The following is an 11,962-nucleotide window of genomic DNA, read 5'->3' on the forward strand; positions in this document are numbered from 1 at the left end:
CTAATTGTTTTGTAAGGTTGGCTCAACCTGGCCTGTCAATGTCTCCACTCAAGTTGTTCAGCAGGGGTGGAGACAGTACTTCAGGTGGAGAGATCAGGAACCATGGTTATTTTACAAATTATATGCACTGTATCATATGAAAGAGTTAAAGTTGTGGAAGAATTTACTGATACCAATCATGTGCTACAGATGTGGTGATTAGTTTTGTGGCCCTGTGGGGAAGCGACGATTCTGGAGCAGCTTGAAAGCTACCTGTAGAGGGAGCTGCAGGCTCTTGACCCACTTCTGCCAAAAGTCAAACTTCACGTCCCATCCATCTGTCTTTTAATTTATACATGTTATCCATACATTTTCATGGGTTTGGTACATGGTATTTACATGGTATTTACCTAACTACAATAAGGAGTACAGCCTATAACGTCAAGTCACAAAATCTGCCCTCTGTCATATATACTGTACAAGCCGCTACAGTCTTACATACTTTTTTTAATGAAATCACATTTGGTGTGTAGCATTGCAGCATGGAATGTTTGTGATTGTGGCATATAGGCCTATAGTGTTATGGTGAATGTGAGCCTGGACAGCACAACAAGGATGAGTGGAAGTATGAGAGGGGCTTACATATTTCATGCTTATAGGATGTTGGATTTGATTTGATTTGACTGTAATGTCTATTTCTGCAGCATACCTATGGGACTAGATCTGTGAGCTATAGTGCCCCTCCGTGCTCATCTGGTTCTGGTCTCAGAGCAATGTGAGAAGGGGACCAAATCACATTTTATTGGTTGCGTACACATTTTTTTGATGTTATCATGGGTGTAGCGAAATGCTTATGTTCTTAGCTCCAACAGTGCAGTAATACCTAACAATGCAAAACAATACACACAAATCCAAAAAATAAAAAGGGACAAATTTAAATATTACAACAAGCAATGTCAGAGTCCGGAATATAACTATATATGTATATATGATGGTGTGTATAGACATTATGGACAGTATATGAATAGAAAAGGTGTGTACAGCAGTAGTTCTATAGGATGAGCTTTGAATAGAACACAGTATATAGAGTGCATTCAGAAAGTATTCAAACCCCCTCAATTTTGTTATGTTACAGCCTTATTCTAAAATTGATTAAATACATTTGTTTCCTCATCAATCTACACACAATACCCCATAATGACAAAGCAAAAACAGATTTTTTGATAAAATAAAAAACAGAACAACCTTATTTACATAAGTATTCAGACCCTTTGCTATGAGACTCGAAATTGAGCTCAGGTGCATCCTGTTTCCATTGATCATCCTTGAGATGTTTCTACAATTTGATTAGAGTCCACTTTTGGTAAATTCAATTGATTCAACATGATTTGGAAAGGCACACACCTGTCTATATAAGGGTTCCTCAGTTGACAGTGCATGTCAGAGCTAAATCCAAGCCATTAGGTCGAAGGAATTGTCAGTAGAGCTCCGAGAGAGGATTGTGTCGGGGCACAAATCAAGGGAAGGGTACCAAAAATGTCAGCAGCATTGAAGGTTCCCAAGAACACAGTGGCCCCCATCATTCTTGAATGGAAGAAGTTTGGAACCACCAAGACTTCCTAGAGCTGGTGGCCCGGCCAAACGGAGCAATCGGGGGAGAAGGGCCTTGGTCAGGGAGCGTGACCAAGAACCCGATGGTCACCCTGACAGAGCTCCAGAGTTCCTCTGTGGAGGTGGGAAAACCTTCCAGAAGGACAACCATCTGCAGCATTCCACCAATCAGGCCTTTATGGTAGAGTGGCCAGACAGAAGCCACTCCTCAGTAAAAGGCATATGTCAGCCCGCTTGGAGTTAGCCAAAAGGCACCTAAAGGACTCTCAGACCATGAGAACAAGATTCTCTGGTCTGATGAAACCAAGATTGAATTCTTTGGCCTGAATGCCAAGCGTTAGATCTGGAGGAAACCTGGCACCATCCCTACGGTGAAGCATGGTGGTGGCATCATCATGCTGAGGGGATGTTTTTCCACGGCAGGAACTGGGAGACTAGTTGGGGTCGATAGAAAGATGTACAGAGAAGCCCTTGATGAAAACCTGCTCCAGACCGCTCAGAACCTAAGACTGGGGTGAATGTTCACCTTCCAACAGGACAACGACCTGAAGCACACAGCCAAGACAATGCAGGAGTGGCTTTGGGTAAAGTCTCTGAATGTCCTTGAGTGGCCCAGAAAGAGCCCGGACTTGAACCCGATCGAACATCCATTTGTAAACATATCTAAAAATCCGTTTTTGCTTTGTCATTATGGGGTATTGTGTGTAGATTGATGAAGGGGAAAAAACATTTGAATCCATTCAAGAATAAGGCTGTAACGTAATACAATGTAGAAATAGTCAAGGAGTCTGAATACTTAACTGAATGCATTATATATACAAAAGTATGTGGACAATTAGTGCATTTGGCTATTTCAGTCACAAATGTTGCTGACAGGTGTATAAAATCGAGCATCCAGCCATGCAATCATTGGGAGTAGAATGGCCTTACTGAAGAGCTCACTGACTTTCAACGTGGTAGCGTCATAAGATGCCACTTTTCCAACAAGTTGTTTTGTCAAATGTCTACCCTGCTAGAGCTGCCCCGGTCAACTGTAAAAGCTTTTATTATGAAGTGGAACCTTCTTGGAGCAACAACGGCTCAGCCGGGAAGTGGTAGGCCACACAGGCTCACAGAACGGGACCACTGAGTGCTGAAGCGCGTAAAAATCATCTGTCCTTGGTTGCAACACTCACTACCGAGTTCCAAACTGGCCCTGGAATCAACGTCAGCACAATAACTGTTTGTCTGGAGCTTCATGAAATGGGTTTCCATGGCTGAGCAGCCGCACAGAAACCTAAGATCACTATGCATAATGTCAAGCGTTGGCTGGAGTGGTGTAAAGCTCACCGTCATTGGAGTGTGGAGCAGTGGAAACGCGTTCTCTGGAGTGATTAAGAGTGATCACGCTTCACCATCGCAGTCTGACGGACGAATCTGGGTTTGGCGGATGCCAGGAGAATGCTCCCTGCCCCAATGCATAGTGCCAACTGTAAAGTTTGGTGGAGGAGGAATAATGGTCTGGGGCTGTTCATGGTTCGGGCTAGGCCCCTTAGTTCCAGTGAAGGAAAATATTAACGCTACATCATACAACGACACTTGACGATTCTGTGCTTCCAACTTTGTGGCAACAGTTTGGGGAAGGACCTTTCCTGTTTCAGCATGACAATGCCCCTGTGCACAAGCGAGATCCATACAGAAATTGTTTGTTGAGATCGTGTGGAAGAACTTGACTGGCCTGCACAAAGCCCTGACCTTAACCCCATTTAACACTTTTGGGATGAATTGGTATGAGACTGCGAGCCAGGCCTAATCGCCCAACATCAGTGCCCAATCTCACTAATGCTCTTGTCGCTGAATGGAAGAAAGTCCCCGCAGCAATATTCCAACATCTAGTGAGAAGCCTTCCCAGAAGAGTGGAGACTGTTATAGCAGCAAAGGGGGGACCAACTCCATATTAATGCCCATGATTTTGGAATGAGATGTTCAACGAGCAGGCGTCCACTTACTTTTGATCATGTTGTGTATGAAGTGGGTAAAACAGTATGTAAACATTATTAAAGTGACCAGTGTTTAATGACTATGTGCATAGGGCAGCAGTCTCTAAGGTGCAGGGTTGAGTATCGGGTGGTAACATTGACTAAAGTTCAGGAGAGGGTACTGGGCAGAGGCCGGCTAGTGGTGACTAACAGTCTGATGGCCTGAGTCTCTCTCTTGCACCTGTACTGTGTCTGTCTGCCTTCTAGATGGTAGCAGGGTTATCAGGCCGTGGCTCGAGTGGCTGAGGTCCTTGATGATTTTCTTGGCCTTCTTGATCTTGGATCCTGGGCCTGCGAGAGGAGGAGAGGGCAGAGATCTGAGTGGTATACTACGAAGCACGCTAGATCTACTCAGGCTTTTACAAATCTAGCCAGCTTCAGTTGGCTTCACATTCCAGATCAGGCTTCATCCGTACTACGATAGTGGATATTGCTCATCTGCCTGTTGCCTTTATGTTGAAACATCAGTCCATGGGCGAGTCAGTGCCAAATTTTCATTTGTGCCGAAATCAAAATGAAAGAAAAGTTATCTTGCAAATTCAGCAGGCTATGGTGTGAAATAGGCATTTAGAAGTGCTGTCTTTATTTTATTAGGCTAGTTCTCATTAATGGGAAAGGGTGGATATTTGTACAACTTAGTCAGTTGTACAACTGAATGCATTCATCTGAAATGTGTCTTCTGCATTTAATCCAACCCCTCTGAATCAGAGAGGTACGGGGGGCTGCCATAATCAACATCCAGGTCTTCGGGCGCCTGGGAAATAGTGGGTTAACTGCCTTGCTCAGGGGCAGAATGACAGATTTGTACCCTGTCAACTCGGGGATTAGATCCAGCATCCTTTTGGTTACCGGCTCAACACTCTAACCACTAGGCTACCTGCCATCCAACAGCTAATGCCGTCTTTGGTGTGCTTATTAATGCACAAGCACCTTTTTCCGCACTCCTATTGCTCCTTCTGAACAGCTTGTTGGGTTGTGGCCAAAGAAATATCATCCATATAATGGGGTTGGAACATCTAACCCTATCAATTTGACTGTTAAACTCATGAGTACACTAACAATGGCTGCCAGTCTTGACTTGAATGGGAACTGCCATATATGGTTTATATGTCTATGGTTGGTTGTGACTGTTTAACTTTCGCAAATTTTAAAATTTGCGAAAGTTAAACTGACAGTTGTAAAAAACGTACAGTTTGGAAAGCAAATACTGTTTTAACTAAAGGTGTAATGTGATAGGTATTTTAACATTATTTTTCTACACACAAAAGAAAACTATTTAATCAGTTTCTCAATTGAAGGGGATGATGACACAATCTTTACAAGAGGGAGAGGGTATCTGATTTAATTGGTCCTCAACTCGTGTCTCAGGCACTTCATTAAGGATAAATAGAGCAGCCTGGAGTAGGTTAGTTCTGAAAGATTTGTTTGCCATAGAAATATACCTGGGTAAAATGTGGGCCACTTTCGTGGTACCGGTGATCCCGTATTGAAATCAGAGTTGACCAAAGTTACCTTGCTAAGTCCTCAAACCTGATTTCATAGTATATGGCTCTGGGGCCTGAAGCAAGAGATCCAACAGCTTCAAACGTTTATTAAAAACATGAGGGAGAAGCAAAGTTCCCTGTAGAACCAGGTACAGTGCATATCAACTAGGGTCAGTCTCAATCACACCATTGCTGCTCTGAAAATACCTCCGAGCAGCACTGTTTCATGTCATCCACGCATGGGCTGAACCCTCCTTCATCGCTCTTTGTCTTGTTCTTCCCAGGTGTGTTGTCTGCAGGATGACCTCGCCACTCAGTATCTAATGTACAGAGAGGAATGTGATGCTCGCACGCTGCTCATCACCAACATCAGCAGCATGAGCTATGGACCAGATGAGAAACCAGAGGAAGAGCTGGAAGGTGGTGAAAAAATAATGATTCATCAACTGTCTTGATGGAAGAGAGGTTTGTAGGGTTATGTCAACTCTTAACACACGTTCCTTTCCATCAGAAGTGGAAATATAGGACCCAGTTAAAGAGAAATTAGCTCTGAAGGTGTGTCGAGAGGACCTGACTAAAGCCGTGGTGGAGCTAAATCGATCGCATGCTGAGTATAGAGATGTAATGTAGTACGGATGAATACCCACAAAGAGAACTTGCTCAAGGTACAGTACATTACAGTAAAATATTTTATTCAACCACAGCAGATTCACTTAAATTCATTTGGAATCTCCATTTGCACCTTTCCCATATGGGGACCCTGCAGAAAAACTGAATATGACACACTGCTTGAGGCGCACAAGCAGGTCACAGCCTCCGGGGAGAACTGGATGGCTTCAGAGAGGCCTGAATGGGAGCAGGTATCACATAGGAAAAACTGCTTTAGGTTTTCAGAAATTTTTCCCCTTCCCATTTGTACTACGGTATTGTTGGTAGTAATGCCGAAAGCATTTACAGTGCCTTGCAAAAGTATTCATCCCCCTTGGCGTTTTTCCTATTTTGGTGATTTACAACCTGTAATATAAATTGATTTTTATTTGGATTACATCAAATCAAATCAAATTTTATTTGTCACATACACATGGTTAGCAGATGTTAATGCGAGTGTAGCGAAATGCTCGAAATACTACTGTCTTATACACAGTGTAAGGGGATAAAGAATATGTACATAAGGATATATGAATGAGTGATGGTACAGAGCAGCATAGGCAAGATACAGTAGATGGTATCGAGTACAGTATATACATATGAGATGTAAACAAAGTGGCATAGTTAAAGTGGCTAGTGATACATGTATTACATAAGGATGCAGTCGATGATATAGAGTACAGTATATACGTATGCATATGAGATGAATAATGTAGGGTAAGTAACATTATATAAGGTAGCATTGTTTAAAGTGGCTAGTGATATATTTACATCATTTCCCATCAATTCCCATTATTAAAGTGGCTGGAGTTGAGTCAGTGTCAGTGTCAGTGTGTTGGCAACAGCCACTCAATGTTAGTGGTGGCTGTTTAACAGTCTGATGGCCTTGAGATAGAAGCTGTTTTTCAGTATCTCGGTCCCAGCTTTGATGCACCTGTAATGACCTCGCCTTCTGGATGATAGCGGGGTGAACAGGCAGTGGCTCGGGTGGTTGTTGTCCTTGATGATCTTTATGGCCTTCCTGTAACATCGGGTGGTGTAGGTGTCCTGGAGGGCAGGTAGTTTTCCCCCGGTGATGCATTGTGCAGACCTCACTACCCTCTGGAGAGCCTTACAGTTGAGGGCGGAGCAGTTGCCGTACCAGGCGGTGATACAGCCCGCCAGGATGCTCTCGATTGTGCATCTGTAGAAGTTTGTGAGTGCTTTTGGTGACAAGCCGAATTTCTTCAGCCTCCTGAGGTTGAAGAGGCGCTGCTGCGCCTTCTTCACGATGCTGTCTGTGTGAGTGGACCAATTCAGTTTGTCTGTGATGTGTATGCCGAGGAACTTAAAACTTGCTACCCTCTCCACTACTGTTCCATCGATGTGGATAGGGGGTGTTCCCTCTGCTGTTTCCTGAAGTCCACAATCATCTCCTTAGTTTTGTTGACGTTGAGTGTGAGGTTATTTTCCTGACACCACACTCCGAGGGCCCTCACCTCCTCCCTGTAGGCCGTCTCGTCGTTATTGGTAATCAAGCCTACCACTGTTGTGTCGTCCGCAAACTTGATGATTGAGTTGGAGGCGTGCGTGGCCACGCAGTCGTGGGTGAACAGGGAGTACAGGAGAGGGCTCAGAACGCACCCTTGTGGGGCCCCAGTGTTGAGGATCAGCGGGGAGGAGATGTTGTTGCCTACCCTCACCACCTGGGGGCGGCCCGTCAGGAAGTCCAGTACCCAGTTGCACAGGGCGGGGTCGAGACCCAGGGTCTCGAGCTTGATGACGAGCTTGGAGGGTACTATGGTGTTGAATGCCGAGCTGTAGTCGATGAACAGCATTCTCACATAGGTATTCCTCTTGTCCAGATGGGTTAGGGCAGTGTGGTTAGGATTGCATCGTCTGTGGACCTATTTGGGCGGTAAGCAAATTGGAGTGGGTCTAGGGTGTCAGGTAGGGTGGAGGTGATATGGTCCTTGACTAGTCTCTCAAAGCACTTCATGATGACGGAAGTGAGTGCTACGGGGCGGTAGTCGTTTAGCTCAGTTACCTTAGCTTTCTTGGGAACAGGAACAATGGTGGCCCTCTTGAAGCATGTGGGAACAGCAGACTGGTATAGGGATTGATTGAATATGTCCGTAAACACACCGGCCAGCTGGTCTGCGCATGCTCTGAGGGCGCGGCTGGGGATGCCGTCTGGGCCTGCAGCCTTGCGAGGGTTAACACGTTTAAATGTCTTACTCACCTCGGCTGCAGTGAAGGAGAGACCGCATGTTTTCGTTGCAGGCCGTGTCAGTGGCACTGTATTGTCCTCAAAGCGGGCAAAAAAGTTATTTAGTCTGCCTGGGAGCAAGACATCCTGGTCCGTGACTGGGCTGGATTTCTTCCTGTAGTCCGTGATTGACTGTAGACCCTGCCACATACCTCTTGCGTCTGAGCCGTTGAATTGAGATTCTACTTTGTCTCTATACTGACGCTTAGCTTGTTTGATAGCCTTGCGGAGGGAATAGCTGCACTGTTTGTATTCGGTCATGTTACCAGACACCTTGCCCTGATTAAAAGCAGTGGTTCGCGCTTTCAGTTTCACGCGAATGCTGCCATCAATCCACGGTTTCTGGTTAGGGAATGTTTTAATCGTTGCTATGGGAACAACATCTTCAACGCACGTTCTAATGAACTCGCACACCGAATCAGCGTATTCGTCAATGTTGTTATCTGACGCAATACGAAACATCTCCCAGTCCACGTGATGGAAGCAGTCTTGGAGTGTGGAGTCAGCTTGGTCGGACCAGCGTTGGACAGACCTCAGCGTGGGAGCCTCTTGTTTTAGTTTCTGTCTGTAGGCAGGGATCCAAGGTCTTTCCACCCCTGGTTGCGCAATCGATATGCTGATAAAATTTAGGGAGTCTTGTTTTCAGATTAGCCTTGTTAAAATCCCCAGCTACAATGAATGCAGCCTCCGGATAAATGGTTTCCAGTTTGCAGAGAGTTAAATAAAGTTCGTTCAGAGCCATCGATGTGTCTGCTTGGGGGGGGATATATACGGCTGTGATTATAATCGAAGAGAATTCTCTTGGTAGATAATGCGGTCTACATTTGATTGTGAGGAATTCTAAATCAGGTGAACAGAAGGATTTGAGTTCCTGTATGTTTCTTTCATCACACCATGTTACGTTAGCCATAAGGCATACGCCCCCGCCCCTCTTCTTACCAGAAAGATGTTTGTCTCTGTCGGCGCGATGCGTGGAGAAACCCGTTGGCTGCACCGCCTCGGATAGCGTCTCTCCAGTGAGCCATGTTTCCGTGAAGCAAAGAACGTTACAGTCTCTGATGTCCCTCTGGAATGCTACCCTTGCTCGGATTTCATCACATGTAATGGACATACACAAAATAGTCCAAATTGGTTTAGTGAAATGAAAAAAATAACTTGTTTAAAACCTCTTAAGGCTAGGGGGCACTGTTTTTACATCCGGATGAAAAGTGTGCCCAAAGTAAACTGCCTGCTACTCAGGCCCAGAAGCTAGGATATGCATATAATTAGATTTGGATAGAAAACACTCTGAAGTTTCTAAAACTGTTTGAATGATGTCTGTGAGTATAACAGAACTTATTTGGCAGGCAAAAGCCCAAGGACAAACCTTTTTTTTTTGAGGTCACTCTCTTTTCAATGGGGTTTCAATGGAAATCTAGAATTCTAAGGCATTTTCTTGCAGTTCCTATCGCTTCCACTAGATGTCAACAGTCTTTAGAAATGTGTTGGTATTTTTCCTTTGAGAAATGAAGTAGGGCTGTCCAGAATGAGGGTCGAGTGAAGTGTACTGTTGTGGTTGAGGCGCGCGACCTGAAAGCACGCTCCACTTGGTTTTCCTCCGGTATTGAACACAGTTTATTCCGTCTTAAATTTGATTGATTATTTATGTTTAAAAATACCTAAAGTTGGATTAGGAAAGTTGTTTGAAATGTTTGGATCAGGTTTACAGGTAACTAATTAGATAATGTATAGTCATGTTGCGGGAGTTGGAACCGATGTATTTTCTGAATCATACGTGCCAAATAAATGGACATTTTGGAAATATAACGACAGAATTTATCGAACAAAAGGACCATTTGTGATGTTTAATGGAAATATTGGAGTGCCAACAGAAGAAGATCTTCAAAGGTAAGGCATGCATTATATGTTATTTCTGACTTTTGTGTTGTGCCTGGCGGGCTGAATTATGATTTTCATGTGCATGTTTGATGGGGTGCCATCCTCAGATAATAACATGGTTTGCTTTCAACGTAAAGCCTTTTTGAAATCTGACACTGTGGCTGGATTAACAAGAAATTAATCTTTAAACCCATGTATAACACATGTATGATTTATTAATTATTATAATGAGTATTTCTGTTTTTGAATTTGGCGTGCTGCTATTTCACTGGGTGTTGTCAAACGGGATTGGCGCGGGAAGGGATCACTAATAAGTTTTTACAAATTCTAAAAAATAAAAAAACAGAAAAGTGGTGTGTACATATGTATTCACCACCTTTGCTATGAAGCCCCTAAATAAGATCTGGTGCAACCAATTACCTTCAGAAGTCACATAATTATTTAAACACTTAATTATTTAAAGTGCACCTGTGTGCACCTAAGTGTCACATGATCTCAGTATATATAGACCTGTTCTGAAGGGCCCCAGAGTCTGCAACACCACGAAGCAAGGGGCACCACCAAGCAAGCGGTAGCATGAAGACCAAGGAGTTCTCCAAACAGGTCAGGGACAAAGTTGTGGAGAAGTACAGGTCAAGGTTGGGTTATAAAAAAAAACGTAAATTTTGAACATCCCACAGAGCACCATTAAATCCATTATTAAGAAATTGAAAGAATATGGCACCACAACAAACCTGCCAAGAGAAGGCCGCCCATCAAAACTCACGGACCAGGCAAGAAGAGCATTAATCAGAGAGGCAACAAAGAGACCAAAGATAACCCTGAAGGAGCTGCAAAGCTCCACAGTGGAGATTGGAGTATCTGTTCATAGGACCACTTTAAGCCGTACACTCCATGGAGCTGGGCTTTATGGAAGAGTGGCCAGAAAAAAGCCATTGCTTAAAGAACAAATAAGCAAACACGTTTAGTGTTTGCCAAAAAGCATGTGGGAGACTCCCAAAACATATGGAATAGGTATTCTGGTCAGATGAGACTAAAATTGAGCATTTTGGCCATCAAGAAAAACGCTATGTCTGGCACAAACCCAACACCTCTCATCACCCTGAGAACACCATCGCAGTATCATGCTGTGGGGATGTTTTTCATCAGCAGGGACTGGTACACTGGTCAGAATTGAAGGATATTCTTGAGGAAAACCTGCTTCAGTCTTCCAGAGATTTGAGACTGGGACAGGTTCACCTTCCAGCAGGACAATGACCCTAAGCATACTGCTAAAGCGACACACAAGTGAATTCCTGAGGAATCATTTAAATGTCTTGGAATGGCCTAATCAAAGCCCAAACCTCAATCCAATTGAGATTCTGTGGTATGACTTAAAGATTGCTGTACACCAGCAGAACCCATCCAACTTGAAGGAGCTGGAGCAGTTTTGCCATGAAGAATGATGGATGTGCCAAGCTTATAGAGACATACCCCAAGAGACTTGCAGCTGTAATTGCTGCAGAAGGTGGCTATACAAAGTATTGACTTTGATGGGGTGAATAGTTATGCACACCCAAGTTTTCATTTTTTTTGCTAGTATCTATTTTTTGTTTCACAATTAAAAAATATTTTGCATCTTCAAAGTGGTAGGCATGTTGTGTAATTCAAATGATACAACCCCCCCAAATCTATTTTAATTCCAGGTTGTAAGGCAACAAAATAAGAAAAATGCCAAGCGGAGTGAATACTTTAGCAAGCCACTGTAGAGTTTTACTTTGTGACAGAATCACTATCAACAGTTTTAGATCAGAACATTTACACAACTGTGTGATTACAGATGTGCTGGGAGGTAGTGAGTGTTGGTCAGAGCTCTCTAAGGACCAATCCAGCAAGCGGCGTCTGGATATAATGCTAGTAGAAGATCTCAATCTTTACACTGGACTGGTAAACCTCCCTCCCTGCTGAACTTTCTAACTACCTGAATATCAACAACACATTTCCGAAAAGAATGGCATGGTCAAAATGTCTTCAGCCTGTGTCCACTTAGGGTACTTCTGATGATGTGCCCATATACCTGTGCTATGAGGGAGAGTTGAGGGAACCATAGGCTAAAG

This window comes from Oncorhynchus tshawytscha, linkage group LG19 (assembly GCF_018296145.1).
Source record: "Oncorhynchus tshawytscha isolate Ot180627B linkage group LG19, Otsh_v2.0, whole genome shotgun sequence".
Classification (NCBI taxonomy): Eukaryota; Metazoa; Chordata; class Actinopteri; order Salmoniformes; family Salmonidae; genus Oncorhynchus; species Oncorhynchus tshawytscha.